The sequence below is a fragment of the Protopterus annectens genome, chromosome 8.part1 (genome assembly GCF_019279795.1).
Source record: "Protopterus annectens isolate FY-2018-M chromosome 8.part1, PAN1.0, whole genome shotgun sequence".
NCBI lineage: Eukaryota > Metazoa > Chordata > Ceratodontiformes > Protopteridae > Protopterus > Protopterus annectens.
In genome coordinates this window covers 404,134,965-404,158,086 of record NC_056742.1, presented here as the reverse complement: position 1 = coordinate 404,158,086, position 23,122 = coordinate 404,134,965, and the positions used below count along the sequence as shown (strand labels likewise).

The window sequence follows — 23,122 nt, the reverse complement described above, 5'->3', positions numbered from 1 at the left end:
ATGTCAGGCAGAGATCACCTCTGAGTAGGCGGTATGCAACTGAGTACAGCTGGAGTTTCTTCAGTCGAGCTGCATAGGGAATCTGCTTGAGGCCAGTGATCCTCTTGGTGAGGTACTTCTGTGGTCTTTCCAGTTGTTGCAGGTGTCTTGTAAGGTACATCCCAAATGGGGCATTGTACTCAATGATGGGTCTGATGAGTGATGCGTAGAGGGGCCCAATGAACTCTTTCAATCTGGATGCAAACCCTTTTGTGATTAGGTGGGCTACATAGAAGGATTTTCTAACCACTTTGGCAATGTGATTATCAAAGGAGAGGTTACTATCTACTTGAGTCCCCAGATCCCTTATTACATCTTCCGTATTTAGTGGGATACCACCTATGTGGTAGTTTGTGGGTACTTTGTTTTTTCCAAAGGGGATGACTATGCACTTTTTGGCATTTAGCTTGAGGTCATGGTTTTGACACCAGGTATCTGTCTCAGTGAGACCCTTTTGGAGGATGTCTGTGTCAGTCGGAGAGTCAATTATAGTCCCTAGTTTGCAGTCATCTGTGAACTTGGTCAGCCATAGTCCTCCTGTGCTTGCCTGTACCTCTGAGAAGTATATGCCAAACAGGAGGGGTCCTAGGACTGAACCCTGGGGAATGCCACTTGTAACCGGTTTAGAATCAGACCTAGCTCCCACAACTCTTACCATGTGGGTTCTGTCCGTGAGCCAGTTGGCAACCCATCTCATGATGTAGGGGTTTATGTTCAGGCTGGTGAGCTTGTCTATAATACCTGAGTGAGGAATGGTGTTGAAGGCCTTTGTGAGGTCTAGGTAGGCTGTGGGGCCACCTTTCCCTCATCTATAGCCTCGGTAACTGTCTCAAAGAAGTCCACCAGGTTTAGGAGGCATGATCTGCCCTTAACAAAGCTGAACTGGGTAGGGCCCAGTGTTTAGAGGTTTCCAGTGTCTCTGTTAATGAGATCCATGATGATGCACTCCATAGCTTTGCAGACTAAGCTAGTCAGGCTTATAGGGCGATAATTCCCAGGGTCCGTTGGGGCTCCACCTTTGTGGAGTGGAATAACTGTTGCTGTACACCACTTTGTGGGCAGATAGCCTGTGGAGAGGCTGAGTTTAAACAGGTGAGGGGTTAGTTAATCTTTGAGCTTGTGTAGGACACAGTCTGAGACACCGTCCAGTCCCATTGATGCTGTGTTTTTGGCTTTGGAGAGGGGTGTTTTAACCTGAGTGTCTGTGATTTCAGGGGCACTACATTCTTCTGGTATAGTTATGGGCCCTTTTGGGGGAGAGGGGGGTGTAGTTTGCACTGAACCTGTCTGCCAGGATGTTGGCTATATCAGTTGGTTCAGTGTATTTTGTGCCATTCTGCACTAACTCCGAGCAGATCTGAGAACTGCCACTTAGATTCTTGACATAGCTAATGAATGCCTTGTGGTTATCTTTGGTGTCCATGGCAATTTTTCTTTCAAAGCTAGCCTTGGATGATTTTATGAGGGAACATAGTTTCTTGCTGATACTGATCACGATGTCTTCCCTTCTTGGGATTTTACTCTTTTCTGTACTAGTTTCCTCCTTCTCTTGTATAGCTTGTTAATGGCAGGGGTCTGCCAGACTGTTTTCCTTTTCTTGGAGGAGTGAGTCTTGGTTTTGTTTGAGATAGCACGATCCATGCATTCTTATAAGTGCCCGTAGAGTGCATTAGTAAAGGATTTTGCAGCTTGGACAGCGTTATCCTTTAGCATGGGGGCTTTGAAACTTCCCACCTCAGTCTTAAGTAATGTGAAGTTTGCTTTTGAAAAGTTTTTCACAGTGGTTTCTTTGACCGGGGGTGGTGGCGGAATGTGGATATCCAGAGTGATTAGTTTATGGTCAGATCTGACCAGCAAGGGGTTGACCTCCAGTGTGGAACACTGGTCGCCCATGTAGGTGATGACCTGGTCCAATATGTTGTCACCTCTGGTGGGGGTGTTGACCAGTTGATCCAGAGCATTTGAGTTTATAAATTCTAGGAAATGTTGGGCAAGGGAGTTTGTACTTGAGTAGTTCTCCCAGTTAATGTTTGGGTAATCAAAATCACCCAATATCAGGGTGTTTGGTAGAACCTTTATGTTTCCCAGTTTTTCCAGGAATGCGGAGTGGGGGTCCTGGGACATGGTGAGTGATCTGTAGCAAGTTATAATTTGAATAGCAGTTTTGCCCATTGTTAGTTGCACGTGGATGATCTCTGAAGCATTGTGATGTCCCACATTTATATCTAATGCATCTAGTGGTTTTAAATCTTGTATACATAGGAAGAACACCTTTTTGAATAGTTATCTTGAGTACTCCAATAATCATCCAAGAAAACTGATGAGAAATATTTTTAAAGGACAGTGTATAAGGGCAGCCAGAATGACGTCCTTGTACTCTGATATGGTTGATGAAATTGAATACATACGTTTCTTTTTTAGCCAAAGGGGGTATCCTAGATACATGTTGGAAGATGTTAAGAAGTATGTTATAAATGAATGGGATAGGAAATACCCACCTATTTTAGGAAGTGAATTAGTTAAAAACATATCTTTAGTCACTAAGGACAGTGACATTAATTATAATAGAGCCTATATTTTGCAATATGCCCCCTATGTGAATCAGATAAAGCAGATTTTAAACAGTAATTGGAATATTCTTATGGCGGATAACGAAATTAGGAATACTGTAGGTAAAACACTTTCATGTGTCTACAAAATGGGCTGTAACATTAAGAGAAATTTGGAGAGGGCTAACACTATTAGGGTTATAGGTGAACAGACTAAACACACGAGGAGGTGTGGTAGGTACAGACAGTGTCATGCTATTTTAGAGGAAGACGGTGTCATCTTGGAAAATGTTAACAGAACTAAGATAACTTTTAGGCAAGGGAACTGCAACTCCATGTATGTTATATATATGGCGAAGTGCATGACATGTCCTAGTTACTATATAGGTAAAACAGAGAGACCCCTTAAAAAAAGAATCTATGATCATTTATATAATATAAAAAGGAAAGACAGCAGTAATGCTCTATATAGAAATGCGGACAAAAATGAGGATAGTCATTTCTTTAGGTTTGCCATATTAGAACAGGTTAGATTAGGACCTCGGACGGACAATTTTAAGGCAATATTAGGACACAGGGATGTAAAGTGGCAATTACTAACTGACGCCTCAAATGTGCCTGGTTTAATGCCTGGTTTAAATGACTATATCACTATCAAACCCATTCTACAATTGCAGGTGTTGGTATTGAGGTGGGTTTATGTATTGTGTATTCATGTATTTTTTGTTATGGGTTTTACTAAGTTCATTAGGAAGCATACAAAGTCGGACTGCTATATGATTTTTTCATTACGTTGATGTACTTGGTTAGGAGTAACAAGCAAAGTTCATCATGTATGTATCAATGGAATTTAGTGTTTAAGTCAAACATTTAATAGCTTGTATAAGCATTTTGTTTTTTATTTATTACATTATAGTACTGTTTACATGAATTCAGTGCATGTTCACTTTATATTGAGCAATGATTTTATCAATTAGTATTTTTTGCTGCCAAAAAAAGGGAGTATATAAATGTTTAATTAGACATTGATTGTATTCTGATGAAGTCCACATTTTTGTGGATGAAAGCACTAAATCATCTGTGTTTGTACATTAAAGAAGAGTGGATTTTATTTTAGTTTGTCATATTCTTCCTGGTGGATTCCATTACTTTTTGGCATTTATTTGCATTGTTTTTATTTTGTTGGTTGACTAAATGCTATTCATTGAGTCTAATGTTTGAAGTTTACTTTACAGTGAGTGAGACACCTGGCTTGATGCTCACAGATTCAAATGCTAACCTACATTATGTTTCTTGTTATGGCTGGAAGTTTATTAGTTATATGAGGTAGTGGGGGATGGCATAACCTTGGCTAATTTACAAGGTCTGGCATTTCTCGATTCAACTTTTGATGACTGTGCTGAAATTATACTATGATTTTATTAACTCAGTTTTGCTAACTTGACACTCAAAAGAAACCACAAGTGTTTTTTTCCAGAGGTTACATTGCAATAACAGCAATATGTGCTTCCATTACAGGAGTGGATAGTAGCAAATGGTTACATCATCACTGAGTGCATTCGGAGGTGATGAGTGGATTGTAGCAAATGGTTACATCATCACTGAGTGCATTCAGAGGTGATTACCTAGCTATAAGGGAGTGTCACTAAAATTAGCCAAGCTAACTGGCACAATCTCCCCACATTAGTGAGAAAGTTAGTTGATTACTTCCAGCTCAGGAAAAAGGTACTGGACCACCTCAAATAATCCTGCAGCAGCAGCAAGTGATTTATAGCTAATGTATGAAGACCAAACTCAATCTGAATCATGTAGTTAACATCATTCAAATAAAGTTCTATTGATGCACACTATAAGCACAATCAAACGAATATAAATTTGTAAACAATTAAATACAACTGTAGCTTTCACACTTGTACAACTAAATGTAAACCTTACAAATGTATTGGAATGCATAAATGTTGTAGGGGATTTAGTCCTGCAAAATATGAGCTTTTTCATATACTAACCCTGTATATAAGCATTTTTGACATTGTTGGTTAGAAATTATTTGTAACTGCCTACGTGCTTGAGCAGAGCTAAAAATAGTCCTTGGATCAGTCCCCCTATCCAGTTATCAAACAAATCAATAAAATAAAAATAAAACACCAAAGAAGATATCATGCCTTCAGGATTAATTAAATATTTGATTAGTTAGAACAGTCCAGAATCTTGACATTCCACACTGTGACAATAGACAGTTTAAAAGTTTTAGATTCTAAAAGTGAGCACTAAACACCACTTCTCATTTAACTAAGATGCAGCTGAGACAACGCTGTCTGCTTGTACATGAAGGAAACATCTGCTGCGCATATAAACAGAAATGGAAACGCTGGCATTAGATAAAGATTATTTGGCACATCCAGTCTGCCAATAATCTTTGCCTTCTGGGTAAACTGTTATTCATAGACATCAACCAATAGCTGTGAAGCCATGCTTTCACAGCTTACTAAAAAAAGATTGAGGACAGCAGATGCCTAGGAACCAAGTACAAAGCAGCTTCAGAATTCAAGTTAGCAGGCTCTTGAGTTGATGCCTTGTGCAAACACAGCATCTTGGAGTTTTAAATTTTCAAGATAATTTCAGAATGTTCCATACTGAATGCTGAAATCCAAGATCCAGCTACACAGGTCTTTTTTGGGGGCGAAAAAAAGAGAGGATTAGTTGCAGGTTTTGACTGTCAGGTGCTTTGACTGCACCAAGAAGTTTCTGAGCCTGATTCCTGTGCAGTGAAACAGGCCACAGTGACAACTGATAGTTTTGTTTATATAAATAAATGTGGGTGTTCCAGCCTTTCCTTCACCACTTCTATTCCACATTCAGCTTATGCTGATTCAGTCATTGGGCATTCTCTTGCTTCAACCAGATATCATTTTGGTGTATATTCATGTCAAGTCTTTTTGAATATTTTTTTCTTTATGAATATCACATTTTGATATTTTAAGTGGTTTTGCAGGACTTTTCCATTGTTTCTGACATACAGTGTAGCACTGTGCATCATCTTAGAGGTTCTTGTAGTTGCAGGTTTAATTCACATGCCCTTTGTTTACTTATTTGCTCATTGACCAGTTTAGTGGACTGGTTCAACTACCTTTTTCCAGTCAAGATGTAGGGCAAAGCCAGCAAGCAAAGTATCAAGCTGCAGAGTATAAGATTGTTGCTACTAATAATTAGTTAGTGGATTCTAGTTAGAGAATGTGAACTGGTATATCTAATGTAATTACATTTACTGTAGTGACTACAGCCAAAGGCAGTATATGTGCAAATGATTTGCACATTACAACTCTTAAAATAGTTAAACTACTAAATGTTTAAATATAATATTCTGTAATACATTTACAGCAAATAAAAGCAGTTGCTAGCTCTTGATAATCACTACTGTAGTCAGAAACAGTTAATATTAGAGAGCAATTATATTCCATATCGATAATAATGTTATCAACTAGTGACCATAAGCAGAAAGGTAATTGAAAGGTAAGAAGGGTGTGAGAGAAGTAGCAGAAGAAATCTGATTGGTCAAAGTACACAGCCACTGTGATGCAGGAAAGAATAACAAGAGACTTTCAAATGGAGCAGAAGTAGTACAGTTCAATCTTTTAGCACTAAACTCAGAAATTACAACTCCGAAATTGTATTAGGGAGGAGGGAACTGGTGAAACTGCTGATTAGAGGTAAGAATGGAGTAAATGTTGGGGATAACATTGAAGGGGAGACTCTTGAGGGATGAATTAGTGGAGCCCTGTTTTGGGGGGTATTTGAGATCATAGAAATGTATTTCTTTTTTAGAATGGCTTTTGATTTATACCACAGGAGAGTGAGGTGTAGTGTGTAATGCAAGAGTGGATGGCAGAGATTATACAGCTATGGAATGGTTAGTACAGGGAAATACAGAAGGTGGTAACACATTGTGTCAAAAGGAGAAAATGCAGTACAGTGAGGCACCCATTTTGCCTAAATTAGGAAGTGGAAGGAACTACATATGAAATGAGTAGCTTCTCAGCTGGCAACCCTTGATTTAATATGCAATTCATCCATGAGGCTCATTGCATATGCAGCCAAAGGGACGACTAGGCAGTGGGTTCTGGTGTGGCCATAAGGAGACACAACTGGATGTTCTTATGTGAGTTTGTGGAGCCATTCAAGTCCCTTTGACGGAACATCTCTTTTTGGCCCCAAAGTTAGAGACCCTCAAAGTTAGAGACCGTTGCCAGATGTGAGAAGGATGGGAAGACCCTTTCTGCCATGGGCGTATACTTTTCCACTTCTCAGCGGTCATACTGTGGGAACCAGAGAGGTGGGAAACTATGGTTCAAAAAATCCCAAGGACCTTTCCATGACTCACGTGGCAATGACTTCCCCTATGGCAGAAGAGTGTGTTACAATGGAAGACGCTGTGCTTGAGGCAGAGGTGGCTTGCAAAATCAGGGTTCCAGGGATTCATTCCCTGGTAACTCCTATTAGCGCTCCTGAATGGAGGCCCAATTGCCATCCTCTGGAGGCAGTCGGGGGACAATTATCCCTACACTTATCTGCCTGTCTAAATATAACAGTGGACAATTGGGTGCAGAGGATTATAAGCAGAAGTTACAAAATCCCAATTTCAAAGAATCCCAGACATTCCACCCAGTTTCAGAGATGCAGCAGTCTTAAAATTTAAAAACTGTTCAACAAAATGGTCATACAAGCAGTCCCACCAGACCAAATAGCGTCTGGAATTTACTCAAGATTCTTTTTAGTGCCAAAGAAAACAGGGACTGGAGACCAATTTTGGATCTCAGTGTGATGAACAAGTCAGTTAAAAAAAAACAGATTCTGAATGGTTACAATTCAGTCTGTACTTCCGTTCTTAGGAAAAGATGACTGGATGTGCTAAACAGATCTTCAGGATGTTTATTATCACATAAAAATGAACAAACACTTCAGAAGATTCCTGCGCTTCCAGCTGGGAGCCAGTCATTATCAATTTAGAGCCCTGCCCTTTGGTCTCACCACAGCCCCCAGAGTGTTCATCAAATGCATGGCAGTGGTAGCAGCACACTTCAGACTGCAAGGATTCCATGTGTTTCCATACCTAGACGACTGGCTGATTACCGCACACACCAGGCATCTACTGCTGCAGGCAAGGAACTACATTCTTCAAACTTGCTCCTCACTGGGAATCACTGCAAACTGTGAAAAATCCAATCTAGAGTGAACACAGCAGTTAGAATTTATAGGAGCAGTATTGAACACAAGCACCGGTATCGCGTCTCTTCCCCCAGAAAGACTTCAAAGAATAAAATCGCAAGTCAGCCAGGTTATTTGCAGCAAAAAGGTGACTGCAAGACTTGTTCCAAACTCTAGGATCAATGTTAGCTGCTATCACTTTAGTTCCCTTTGCGAGATTTCACACGAGTCCTACAGTGGCTGTTGGCTTCACAATGGTCTCTCCTTTTTAATTTCTCCAAATCTTTTGGGTTTCTAATACCATGACAGGACTGGACCCCATTCCTAACTCAAAGTATGATTAAAGTTCATGAAATTAGTATTGTTTCACTCTTTGATGTCAGCCAAAAGTACTCTTCGCAGCACCCGCAGTGTGCCCAGTAATGACTCCTTCTGTAATTCGTATGGAGTTATGTGTATTGGTAGCATATCTAAATAAGATTTTAGACTCTTTTTTATAAGACCCGTTGCTCCTACTACTACTGGAACTATTTGGGTATCTTTCTTCCACATTGCTCTCATTTCTGCTCGGAAATCCTCATAACTTTCTGTCTCTCTGTGCACAGAAGACTGTAGTCACTGGGTGTGGTGATTTTAATGATCAATGCTACTTTTGTCTTCTTTTCCTGGACCACTATATCCAGTTTTCTAGCATCTATCTTTTGAACTTTTGGCAAAGGATGATCCCATGTGATATAGACTTCATCATTTTCTATGATGCTTTGTGGCTCATGTTTCCAGTGTTTTTCAGCCACTTCAACACCATAATGTTTGCACACTCCCCAGTGCAGCAATCTTACCACATTATTATGCCTTTCAGTATACAGTCCTTCTGCCATTAGTATGTCACAACTAGCAACTAGGTGTGCGACAGTTTCCAACTCTGCTTTGCAAAACCAACATTTGTCTGTTTCTCCCACATGTTCAATGGACTTTGTAAACCAATGTGTATGTAGCCCACTATCTTGTGCCACCAATATTAACCTTTCATCTCTTGGTTTGAATTCACCTCTCCTTAACCATTCCTGCATTTGTTCCTGATCAACATGAGGTTCTTCCAGAAGTTTTCTGCACTTGCAACTATATTTATGCATTTTCCACATGTTTTGCCTTTTCATCTGATCCTTCACCTTATATTCTTGCCTTTGTTTTTTGGCACATTCAGTTTCGGCCTGATTTTTATCTACTTCTGGTTTGATTTTCATTCCTGCTTGATGCCCATATGCTTCTGCTAAGTTAAGCACGGAAGTCATCTTAGATTTAGTCTCCTCATATTTCAAAACTTTCACTACGTTTGGGTCTTGTGAGGTCAGCAGATATGTGTGGAGTTCCACGATTGCATATCTATATATGTAATCAATTTCAAGGAGGCCCATCCCTCCTTCAGAACGGGGAATATATAATCTTTGTATGCACTGATTTTTATAAATCATTTGGGTGAGCATGAGGCATCCTTCTTCTTTTAATATCTAAACTATCCAACACATTTTGGGGCCAATCAATCAGTCCAAAACTGTAAGTTAGGACAGGAAGAGAAAATTGGTTTATAGCTTGGATTTTGTTCCTGGACGTCAATGCTGTTTTCAGGATTAATTTAAGTCTTCTAAAATATTCCTTACTAAGTTTTACTCACATCTGTTCATCTTTTATTGCTGTTCCTTCATCAATTCCCAAGTATTTATACAATCCCTCTTGCTCAAGTTCTTTTATATCACATTCTTGTCCCAAACTGATGTTTTCCTGGTGCTGCAGTTTTCCTTCTTTAAAGGTTGCTTTTGCACAATTATCAAGGCCAAATGACATTCTAATATCATCTGAAAAGGTTTTGAGACCCTGCAGCTGTGCTTTCTGTTCCTCATCTGATGAGCTATACAGTTTTAAATCATCGAAAAAGAGAAGATGAGAAGTCTTTAGACTTTATTGTTTTCGAGTAGCCAAATTATAGCCATGGCCTAAGCTGTTAAGTGAACAGTTTAATGGATTAAGGGTAAGTCAGATCAGCAACTGTGACAGAGAGTCACCCTGGAATATCCCCCTTTGAAATTTTATCCCTGGGATAATAATTTGTCCTTTATCATGGTTTAATTGCAAAATGGTCTGCCATTGTTTCATGGTCACTGTAATGTAGTCTGTCAGTTTAGGATGTATCTATACATTTTTAAGCACTCTTTTATCCATGAATGTGGGATACTATCAAATGCTTTTTTGTAGTCAATCCATGCCATACTTCATCTCTTTCCTTTTACAGTTCTCCACTATAAATTTATTTAACAACATATGATCATTTGTTCCATACCACTTTCTTTTATTGCCCTTTTGTTCTGCTGCCATAATTGAGTTTTCTTCTAAATGAGTATAAACTCGGCATTAATTCCCGTGTATAGTTTATACTTCGTCGGAAGGCAAGTTATTGGTCTATAATTTCTGGGGTAGCTTGCAGGTTCACTCTTAAGGAGGAGCATTGCTTTACCTGTTGTTAGCCAGATTGGTGTCTGTTCAGGGAACAATATAAATAGCTCTTACTCATGGCTAGGTCTTCATGCAAAGATGTTAATACTTTTAACCAAAAGTTAGGCACTGCATCTGGGCCTGGGGTTTTCCTGTTAGAGGCTTTTCTTAATTTTGTTTCAATCTCTCTGGCTGTTACTTCATCCCATTTCATATCCTGTACCTCTAAGTTTCTTATTCTTTCTTTCTTTTATCCATTTTGCATCTTTGTTGTGTTCCACATGATCTTCATAGATACTTTTCCAAAACGCATTTATTTCTTCTTTTTTTGGAGGTCTTTCAATTCCTTTTACCTTGTTTCCCAATTCTATATAAAACTTTTTTGGGTCATCACTAAACTGCTTATTTTGTATTTTTCCTTTATATTTATATGCATATCTTCTAAGTTTTTCCACCTGTGCTGAAATTTTTAATTTATTTGCGTGGTAGATCCTGGTCTGTTCTAATACTGTGCACTGTTTTTATCACATGTATCTTTCTTAGTATTTTTGTTGATCTATTCCCTCTTCTATAGTCTTCTAACAGTGACGCTTCTTGTCTTAATTGCTTTATATTTTTCTCTATTCAATACTTCCATGATGGTATTCAATTTCTCCCCTTCCTTTGTCTCACTACCCTGTGCTCTTGTGGTAGAACTTTGTCAGTTATCAATTTAGCTGCACAGTAACATATCTTGTTCACTTCGGTTATATTGCATGGATCTCTATGGACAGTCCTAATTACTGTGTTCATTTGTTTTATCAGATTTCTGACTTTTGGGGTTTTATTAACTTTTTGCAGTCTATTTCTTTCATTGATTTTAATATATCTATGTCCATTAAATCAAGCAACTCTTCCCTTAGTTCATTTTCTTCTAGACTGAGGGCACATCCTTTGTTTTCCAATTCCTGTGGGCATTCTGTAGAAAGTTCTACAGCATCTTCCTGTGGCACCTTCTCTTCAATTTCATCCTGTGCCATCCGTTGCTCTGTCATATGGGAACTCACTGGTCTATCACTTCTCAATCTTGACTGCATCAGAGTTTCCACAGTCTCCTGTTCCTTCCCTTGCTGTCTAGCTTCAAGTGAACTTTTATGCTGGTTTCCTCTGGAAGGCTCCAAACTATCTTGATATGGCACCTGACCGATTGTTTCCTGTTCCACTGGTTTCCCCTTAAAGGAAAACTCCACCCTGGAACTAAAAAGAAAAATATTTTCACTCTATCTTTGTTTCCTGACCTATTTTAACACCTCAAAATCAAAGTGATTTATTTGTTATCACTCTAAGTGCTTTATTTGGAATCACTCTAAGTGCTTTATTTGTAATTTTACCTTGTTTTCCACAACATGGATACTTGATGTATCAACATGATCTTGTACTCCTTCAACCCTTTTTCTTTCCCATAATACTTTGCATGACTCATGCCAGACATAAGGAAGTAACTTTCAATTCCCATACCATTGACATATAATGGGGTTTGGGAGGGTCACTGTTATTTTCTTTACCTTCTGTAAAAGGACTGCTTATTTTCTGTCTCTAATCATCCTCATTTTTATTTGGCTCAGACCTTGATTTACACTATACTTAGAAGTTATCCAGCTGCAGCCAGAAAGCTAACTAAATTGCAGGTCTTTGTTCAGTGTTTTCTTTTGTAGTTCAAGAGGACTTGAGAGTCCCCCCCCCCCCACAACTACTGCAGAGGTGTTAAAACTGTCACTGCACTGAGAGACCCTTTCAGAATCAATTCCTCAGACTGCTAAAGAAAGCCCTGAACAAAAGCCTGCAGTTTAATTACTTTTCTGGCTGTGGCTGGATAACTTCTAAGTATAGTGTACAGGAGCGGCCTTAGGTCAACTGGTGCCCTAGGCAAAAGAGCTCCACGGTACCCCCTATCACACCATCTGGTGCCCCCATCCTGGTCTACCTACACCAAATAAATACTGGAAAAGCACCCCTGCCACACCGGTGCCCTAGGCGGCCGCCTAGTTAGCCTACGCCTAAGGCCGGCTATGATAGTGTATAACAAGGTCTGAGCCAAACATTAATGAGGGTCATTAAAGACAGAAAGTAAAGAAAATAACAGTGACGCACCCAAATCCCATTATATGTCAGTGGCATGGGAATTCAAAGTTACTTCTTTATGACTGGCATGAGTCATACAAAGTATTATGGGAAAGAGATGCTTGAGGGAGTACAAGATCACATTGATACATCAAGCCCCATTGGTAGCCATGTTGTGGAAAACAGGCTAAAATTACAAATAAATCTAGGATGGAGTTTTCCTTTAATTTTGATATCCATTGCGCTATCCTGTTGTGGTACTTTCTGCATTAGGTTTTCTACACTGAATCCTTCACCTTGCAGGTGTTCCATAACTTCAATTTCTTTAACTTCTCCATTACTGATCTCCTTTTCCTCTTTGTCTTCTTATTTTTTGTATTGTAAAGTTTTCCATGTCTGGATTCCTTTGCCTGTATTTCTCTTCAAATATCTTTAGTGCTGCTTTTTGTATTGGTTAGTTTTGCTTTCTCCTTTGCAGAAATATTGCACTATATTAAATCTCTTTTTCACATTTCTTCTTCAGATGTCTCCTGATCTTCCTGCTTCTCCTTACTTTGGGGACTCACTCCATCATGCTGTGATGTAGTCTGTGTTAGACCTTCTACATTAAATCCTTCACTTCGCAGACACTCCATAACTTCAACTTCTATTTCTTTAACTTCTGCTTTACAAATCTTCTTTTCCACATTCCATCTTTGTGATATTAAGTTTTTATTGTGAAATTTTCCATATCTGGATGCCTTTGCCTGTATTTCTCTTTGAATATCTTTGTGTCTGCCTTCTCTATATTAGTTAACTTGGCTTTCTGCTTTGCATAAATATTACACCATATTAAATCTCTCTTTCTTTCCACATATATATATATATATATTTCTTTTTTATACTTTTCAAAAATGTCTAGATTTTGTTGTTTACATTTTCGCACTTCCTCAGATGCTTCTTTTTGAAACCGATCAAAGTTTCTTAATATATATATATATATATATATATATATATATATATATATATATATATTGTTTTTCAAAAATCTTTTGCATTAATGAACTGAATTTTTTTATTTGAAGCTTCTGACAGTTTTTTTTGTGAAAGTATTTTTCTTTCCTCCAATTTATCTCTTAATCTCTTTGTATATCCTCTGTCTGGAAATTCTGGGCTTTTTACAGAATAGTAAGAATACATAATTTCTTTCTTATCCTCAGTAGTTCACTCCATCGTCTTTATGGCTCTTCTTTGGCCTATCGGTTTTTATGATTTTTGTGGACTGCTACTTCCTTCTACAACAGAGGGGCCATCCTTCCCCTGGGCCTGGCCTGTCCCCATTGCAGGAATGCTTTTGGATTTTGAGGATTCTACGCTGTCATTTTTTCCAGTCCTGGCACTAGTGTACTTATCAGGATTGGGCACTTTTTTATCCTGGGTCTTGTGCACCCAGCTATCATTTTTTGTTTTTGACTTACTTCTATCCATGGTATATACTATATAAATACAGTCTATATATCAGTGTCACCTTGGTGAGATTTTGTAAAAAACAGTGTCCACCTTGCGAAGGTTTTCCCCAAGACTTGCAGATATGAATTCAACTTCAGCACTACTACTCTCTTTTGCTTGCTGACTTTTCATCTCTCCATTAGGACAATGGTCTCTCTCTTTTTTTAATTTCTTCAAGTCTTTTGGGTTTCTAATACCATGATGGGAATGGACTCCATTCCTAAGTCAGAGTACGATTAAAGTTCATGAAATTAATATTATTTCACTCTTTGATGTTAGCCAAAAGTGCTCTTTGCAGTACCTGCAATGTGCCCAGCAATGACTCCTTCTGCAATTCATACAGTGTTACATGAATTGGTAACATATCTAAATATGATTGTAAATTCTTTTTTATAAGACCAGTTGCTCCTACTACTATTGGAACTGTCTGGGTATCTTTCTTCCACATGGCTTTTGTTTCTGCCTGCAGATCAAGGTATGTTATGACTTTGCGTCTCTCTGTACGCAAGACACTATAGTCACTAGGTGTGGCAATTTCAATGATCAATGCTACTTTTGTCTTCTTTTCTTGGATCACTATGTCCAGTTTTCTAGCATCTATCTTTTGGACTGTTGGTATTGGGTGATCCCATGTGATGTAAACTTCATCATTTTCTATGATTCTCTGTGGCTCATGTTTCCAATGTTTTTCAGCCACTTCGATACCATAATGTTTGCACAATCTCCAGTGTAACAATCTCGCCAAATTATTATGCCTTTCAGTATACAGTCCCTCTGCCATTAGAGCATCGCAACCAGCAATAAGGTGTGTAACTGTTTCCAACTCGGTTCCACAAAACCTACATATGTTTGTTTCTCCCACATGTTCAATGGACTTAGTAAACCAGCGTGTACGCAGCCCACTCTCTTGGGCTGCCAATATTAAACTTTCATTTCTTTCTATTTCTTTAACTTCTCCATTACTGATCTCCTTTTCCTCTTTGTCTTCTTATTTTTTGTATTGTAAAGTTTTCCATATCTGGATTCCTTTGCCTGTATTTCTCTTCAAATATCTTTAGTGCTGCTTTTTTTGTCATTAAAGACAGAAAAGAAGCAGTCATTTTACAGAAAGTGAAGAAAATAAAACTGACCCTCCCAAATCCCATTATATGTCAGTGGCATGGGAATTCAAACTTACTTCCTTATGTCTGGCATGAGTAATACAATGTATTATGGGAATGAGAGGCTTGAGGACAAGATCACATTGATACATCAAGCCCCATTGGTAGCCATGTTGTGGAAAACAGGCTAAAATTACAAATAAATCTAGGGTGGAGTTTTTCTTTAATTTTGATATCCATTGCTCTATCCTGTTGTGGTGCTTTCTGCATTAGGTTTTCTACACTGAATCCTTCACTTTACAGGAACTCTATAACCTCAATTTCTATTTCTTTAACTTCTCCATTACTAATCTAATTTTCTGCTTTTCCTCTTTGTCTTGTTATTTTTTGTATTGTAAAGTTTTCCATATCTGGATTCCTTTGCCTGTATTTCTCTTCAAATATCTTTAGTGCTGCTTTTTTGTATTGGTTAGTTTTGCTTTCTCCTTTGCATAAATATTGCACCATATTAAATCTCTTTTTCTTTCTCCATGTCCATATTTCTTCTTCAGATGTCTCCTGATCTTCCTGCTTCTCCTTACTTTGGGGACTCACTCCATCATGCTATGATGTAGTCTGTGTTAGACCTTCTACATTAAATCCTTCACTTCGCAGACACTCCATAACTTCAACTTCTATTTCTTTAACTTCTGCTTTACAAATCTTCTTTTCCACATTCTATCTTTGTGATATTAAATTTTTTTTGTGAAATTTTCCATATCTGGATGCCTTTGCCTGTATTTCTGTTTGAATATATTTGTGGCTGCCTTCTCTATATTAGTTAACTTGGCTTTCTCCTTTGCATAAATATTACACCATATCAAATCTCTCTTTTCCATGTATATATTTCTTTTTTATACTTTTCAAAAATGTCTAGGTTTTGTTGTTTACATTTTCGCACTTCCTCAGATGCTTCTTTTTTGAAACAGATCAAAGTTTCTTTATATATATATATATATATATATATATATATATATATATATATATATATATATATATATATCTTGTTTTTCAAAAATCTGTTGCATTAATGAACGGAATTTTTTTATTTGAAGTTTCTGACAGTTTTTCTTGTGAAAGTATTTTTCTTTCCTCCAATTTATCTCTTAATCTCTTTGTATATCTTCTGTCTGGAAATTCTGGGCTTTTTACAGAATAGTAAGAATACATAATTTCTTTCTTATCCTCAGTAGTCCACTCCATCGTCTTTATGGCTCTTCTTTGGCCTATCGTTTTTTATGATTTTTGTGGACTGCTACTTCCTTCTACAACAGAGGGGCCATCCTTCCCCTGGGCCTGGCCTGTCCCCATTATAGGAATGTTTTTGGATTTTGAGGATTCTACGCTGTCATTTTTTCCAGTCCTGGCACCAGTGTGCTTACCGGGATTGGGCACTTTTTTATCCTGGGACTTGTGCACCCAGCTATCATTTTTTGTTTTTGACTTACTTCTATCCATAATATATGCTATATAAATACAGTTTATATATCAGTGTCACCTTGGTGAGATTTTGTAAAAAACAGGGTCCACCTTGCGAAGGTGCTCACCAAGACTTGAAGATATGAATTCAACTTCAACTTCAGCACTACTACTCTCCTTTGCTTGCTGACTTTTCATCTCTCCATTAGGACAATGGTCTCTCTCTTTTTTAATTTCTCCTAGTCTTTTGGGTTTCTAATACCGTGACGAGAATGGACCCCATTCCTAAGTCAGAGTACGATTAAAGTTCATGAAATTAGTATTATTTCACTCTTTGATGTTAGTCAAAAGTGCTCTTCGCAGTACCCGCAATGTGCCCAGCAATGATTCATTCTGCAATTCATACGGTGTTACATGAATTGGTAACATATCTAAATATGATTGTAAATTCTTTTTTATAAGACCAGTTGCTCCTACTACTATTGGAACTGTCTGGGTATCTTTTTTCTACATGGCTTTTGTTTCTGCCTGCAGATCAAGGTATTTTATGGCTTTGCATCTCTCTGTACGCAAGACACTATAGTCAACAGGTGTGGCAATTTCAATGATCAATGCTACTTATGTCTTCTTTTCTTGGATCACTATGTCCAGTTTTCTAGAATCTATCTTTTGGACTGTTGGTATTGGATGATCCCATGTGATGTAAACTTCATCATTTTCTATGATTCTCTGTGGCTCATGTTTCCAATGTTTTTCAGCCACTTCGATACCATAATGTTTGCACAATCTCCAGTGTAACAATCTCGCCACATTATTATTCCTTTCAGTATACAGTCCCTCTGCCATTAGAGCATCGCAACAAGCAATAAGGTGTGTAACTGTTTCCAACTTGGTTCCAGAAAACCTACATATGTCTGTTTCTCCCACATGTTCAATGGACTTAGTAAACCAGCTTGTACACAGCCCACTATCTTGGGCTGCCAATATTAACCTTTCATTTCTTGATGTAAATTCACCTCTCCTTAACCATTCCTGCGTTCCTTCTTGATCAACATGAGGCTCTTCTAGAAGTTTTTTTTACTTGCATCTATATTTGTTTTTTTCCACATTTCTTGCCTTCTCATCTGATCCTTCACCTTATATTCTTTCTTTTCTTTTTTAGCACATTCAGTTGCTGCCTGGTTTTTATCCACTTCTGGTTTGATTTCAATTCCTGCTTGATGTCGATATGCTTCTGCTAAATTAAGCAGAGATGTCATCTTAGATTTATTCTCCTCATGTTTCAAAACTTTCACCACATTTTGATCTTATGAGGTCAATAGATATGTAGAGTCCCACGATTGCAGATCTATACATGTAATCAATTTCAAGGAGGCCCATCCCTCCTTCAGAATGGGGGATATATAATCTTGGTATACACTGACTTTTATAAATCATTTGTTGAGCATGAAGCATCCTTCTTGTTTTGATATCCAATCTATCCAACACTTTTTGGGGCCAGTCAATCACTCCAAAACTATAACTTAGGAAAGGAGGAGCAAATTGATTTATAGCTTGGATCTTGTTCCTAGATGTCAGTGCTGTTTTTGAGGATTAATTTAAGTCTTCTGAAGTACTCCTTACAAGCCTTATTCACATTTGTTCATGTTTTATTGCTGACCCTTCATCAATTCCCAAGTATTTATACACCCCCTCTTGCTCAAGTTCTTTTATATCACATTCTTGTCCCAAACTGATGTTTTCCTGGTGCTGCAATTTTCCTTTTTTAAAGGTTGCTTTTGCACATTTATCAAGACCAAATGACATTCTGATATCATCTGAAAAAGTTTTGACAACCTGCAGCAGTGCTTTCAGTTCCTCATCTGATGAGCTATACAATTTTAAATAATCAACAAAGAGAAAATGAGAAGTCATTAGACATTGTTTTCTAGAAGCTTAATGGGTTAATGGCAAGGCAGAATAACAAGGGTGACAGAGAGTTGCCCTGGAATATCCCCCCTTGAATTTTTATCCCTGGGATAATAAATCTGTCCTTTATCATGGCTTAATTGCAAAGTGGTCTGCCACTGTTTCATAGTTACTGTAATGTAATCAATCAGTGTAGGGTGTATCTTATTCATTTTTAAGCATTCTTTTATCCATGAATGTGGAATACTATCAAATGCTTTTTTTAGTCAATCCATGCCATACTTAGGTTCTTCCCCTTCTTACAATTTTCCACTATAACTTTGTTTAACAACAAATGGCCCTTTGTTCCATATGACTTTCTTTTATTGCCCTTTTGTTCTACTGCCATAATTGAGTTTTCTTCTAAATGATTATAAACTCTGTCAGTGTCAATTCCCGTGTGTAGTTTGTATGTTGTTGGAAGACAAGTTATTGGACTATAATTTTAGGGTAGTTTGCAGGTTCACTCTTACATAAGAGCATTGTTTTTCCTGTTGTTAACCAGTGCGGTGTGTGTTCGGGGTGCATATATAAATAGTTCTTACTCATGGCTAAATCATCGGGCAAAGAAGGTAATACTTTAAGCCAAAAGTTAGGTACTACATCTGGGCCTGGGGTTTTCCAGTTAGAGGCTTTTCTCAACTTTATTTCAATCTCTCTAGTTGTTATTTCATCCCATTTCATATCATGTACCTTTAAACTTCTTATTCCCTCTTTTACTTCTTCTATCCATTTAGCATCTTTGTTATGTTCCAGAGGATCTTCATTGATCAATGGTCCTTACTGAATCAGCCAATGTCCCATCAGGTAATGATTACTAATCTGTGCACTATAGACCTGAGTTGGTAGGTTCACTCCAACTAAATTTTGTTGTGCCGACCCTTTGTCCCTCCTTAACCCCAAGCAAGAGTGACCATGGACACAACCAGGTTAGGGTGGGGGGCGCATTATCTAGGAAAGACAGTCCAAGGTACTTGGTCCCAGTTAGAGTCCAATCTGCATATCAGTGTTCTAGAGATGAGGACAGTGCTTTTGGCATTGCAAGCATTCCAAGAAGCCCTCCCCTTGGGAATGATTGCGATCGAGACTAAGAACATGTCAGTTGTTTGGTACATCAACAAGCAAGGCTGAACCAGGTCTTACCCTCTTTATCAAAAAGTACTCAGGGTGTGGCAGTGGGCAGTTTCATCTGACCACTTTTTAATTGCAATGCATATTACGGGGAGCTCCAATGTGATTGTGGACAAACTGAGCAGGAGCATCCTAATGCCTCACGAGTGGTCTCTCAATCCTTTGGTGGTGGAAAGGATATTTTACCAATGGGGCCAGCCCTTCTGCGACCTCTTTGCATTCTCCCGAACAACAAGTGCAGCAGCCACTTTGCCCTGATCTCCCCCTTTGGATGAGTCACCGAGAGATGCTCTCCTTCACAATTGGCCCTCTGGTTTCTTGTATGCTTTCCCCCTGATACCTCTCATTTCACAGTTTCTGAAGGTCAAAGAACAGGATAATTCTCATTGCCCCATTCTGGTCTTGACAGATATAGTTTCCCTTTCTTTGGCCTCACCTGATTTGGAAACCTTGGACTCTAGACCCAGCTCCAGACTTCTTGTCCAATCCAGAGGGACTCATTCATCCGAATCTTCAAAATCTCAAACTCACTGTGTGGCTTCTCCAGTTCCAGTGATTGCCAGGCATACTACTCTCACTGCCCCAGTTCAACAAATTGTTCTAGGCTTCCATAAACCTTCAAGTAGATGACTGTACATCAGCAAGTGGCATACATTTTCAAAATGGGCTACAGAGAGTAACCTTGACCCATTTTCTGCAACAGTTGATAGGGAGTTGATCTTGGAGTTTTGAGCATTGCTTTTCGATGCAGGTGCATCTTTCTTGACCATATGAGTACATCTAGCTGCAATTCCAAACTTTCATAATGGTCTAAATGATACAGCTCTAATGTCCCACAAACTTTGTAAAGCATTTCTTAAAAGAACTTTAATGCTCAGACCTCCATACAAGGACCCTTCTACACCATGGGACTTGAATCTGGTGCTACAGTCTATAATTAATTCTCCATTTGAACCATCTGCAAATTGTGATTTAAAGTATTTAGCTTGAAAAACCTTATTTTTGGTTGCTGTTACATCTGCTAGGAAAATATCTGAGCTACAAGCTTTGTCTTGCAAACCTCCTTATCTAATCTACAACAGGACAGGGTGTCATTATGAACAAATACTTCCTTCCTACCAAAAATAGTGTCTGAGACTAATATCAACCGGACTATACAACTTCCCATATTTTTTCCCAAATTTTTAAACAAGGGTAAATATTGTTTGTATTTGCTAGATGTTCATAGACAATTATGTTTCTACCTTCACAAAACAAAAGAATTCAGAAAATCGGATCAGTTTGTTTCTTTCTCTTTTACTACTCTAGGCAAACCAGTTTCTAAGGTTACTCTGGCTAAATGTCTCAAGGACTGTATAACCTTTATTTATAACAAAAGGAAAGTGCAACTACCAGGACCTGTAAAGGCACATTCAACAAGGGCAATAGCCGCTTCTGCAGTCTTTCATTCCTGAGCTTCTATAGACGATATATGTGCAGCTGCTACTTGGGCATCTCCACATACCTTTATTACTCATTACAAGCTGGACCAGGTCTCTAGGGGACGAGCATCATTTGGTTCGATGGTGGTTAGGAATATACTTTGTGAGACCTCCCAAGATTTAGGTAGCTGGGGACTCTGTCCTACAGTCAAGGATTAAGTGAAGATTGACAACATCAGATAAAAAAGTTATGACTTACCATAATGTTCCATTTGTGTTGTCCATCTTCACTTATTCCTGACATTCCCACCCTCCTTCCCCCTGCCTTTCTGGCTTCTTGATGGAACGGATCTATCCCAGTAGATTGAATTCTCCTTTTATGAATACAGATATGGTCTTCGATCTGTTATTTCCTGTTTGTCACTATCTAGTGCAAAACTTGATCTGAGGTAATCCTGAGTAGAAAATTATGGATAAAGCTAAGCTCAAAAGGTTTTGGAAGGCGTGAGTTGGATTAACGGCTGAGTCTGTTCCAAGATACGGAACCGAACCCACAGTCAAGGATAAGTGAAGATTGACAACACAGATGGAACTTTATTGTAAAACATAACTTCTTTTTTTGTCATTTCAGTAAGAGGTTGAGAATATTATGTTTAAGGAGAGTATTTGGATAGTATTGCACAGTATAAAATGTTTTTACCCTCTGATGATCATTTGCTAGACCAGGATTGGTTAAGATGCTGTTTAAGCAGTGAGTTAAAACTATTCAGTTTGTCAGAGTTTTATTTGCATGGGGATACTATTTCAGAGTTTAGCACTGCATTGGAAGTAGAGTGAGTTTCCTGCAATATTACTTGACTTGTTTGTAAGTAATAATAATTTGTTAGTAGAAAGGAGGTCCCTTGCTGGACAGTAGGGTAGTAATAAGTTTTGTAGTGCAGGGCATTTTTCTGAATGATGGATGAGTTTTGTATGCTGTAGTCAGTTGTGAATATGTTAAGAGAGTTGTGCAGTTCAAGACAGTGTAATTGCTTTAAGCTAAGACAGTGGTGCATCCTGTGAGGGAGACTGGTGGCAAATTTAGCTGTTTTATTGTAGCAGGAGGCAAGTTTCTTTCTTTGAGTATTGTTTATGTTTGTTAGGATATCAGCGGCATGTGAGAGTCAGCAGTAAGAAGGTAGTGGCTAGAGGTTTTCTTGCAGTTGCAGTATCTGTAAGGAATCCATTGATCCTATAAAGGGAGCCTAGTTTCTGATGTGTAGATTTAATGGTGTGCAGTGCATGGTGGCAATATATGAGACTGTTGTCTATTATAACGCCTAGAAGTTTACTGTGAGTTACAGTTTCAATGGCAGTATTATTTGCTGACTTTATGGTAAAAGAGTGCTTTTGATTTTGGCAACATTTTGAGGTGAAAAGCATTAACTTAATTTTTTTGGTGTTGAATAGGAAGTTTGATTCTTTGAGCCATGTTTCTACAGAGGAGAAAGATTTTTGGGTAATGTCTTGGAACTTATTTATTGTTGAGGCTGCACATGTTAATGTTGAGTCACCTGCACAGTGAACTAAACTAGCATGGTGAGTGCAGGTGTGGAGGTCCTTAATAAATATATTAAATACTAGAGGACCCAGGATATAGCCCTGAGGGACACCTGTAGTATCTGGTTGAAAAGATGAGTAGGTTTGTTGCCATTTAATGGCTTGTTGCCTTCCAGGTTGGTAACTATGGAACCACAACAAGGAGTACTGTGAAAATCCTATTGAGGAGAGTCGAACAAGCAGCTGCTGGTGTGAGACAGTATCAAATGCCTTCGACAAGTCTAAGAACATGGTGGACACAAACACAAGCAGACCATTGTTTCTGTGTCAGTTTATGATATTGGTAAAATGAAGTAGAGCAGTAGTGGTGCTGTGCTGGGGCCTAAAGCCATGTTGTGTTTCTGAAGGCAGGTTATTTGTGGTTAGGTATTGCATCAGCTGCATATGGATGCATTTCTCTAGTATTTTTAAGGGGGGAGAGAATCGCTGTTGGTCTGTAGTTATTAAACTCTCTAGATGTGCAGCGATTCTGTAGTGGTATGATGTAGGATTTTTTCCACAGTGATGTGGTGTATCTTTCTGCTATGGACCTATTAATTAGTATGAACACAGGGAAGGCTATGACGTCTGCAGCCATTTTAGGTGGTCTGATGGTAGTTGG

The 23,122-nt window shown here is 38.4% G+C and overlaps 1 protein-coding gene across 4 annotated transcripts in view; it reads left to right on the top strand.

The window, feature by feature from the left end:
* The window catches only part of ZNF423 (zinc finger protein 423), a 1,297,648-nt gene that overhangs the window by 558,523 nt on the left and 716,003 nt on the right, over window positions 1-23,122 (top strand). The gene's annotated exons all lie outside the window — the stretch shown is intronic.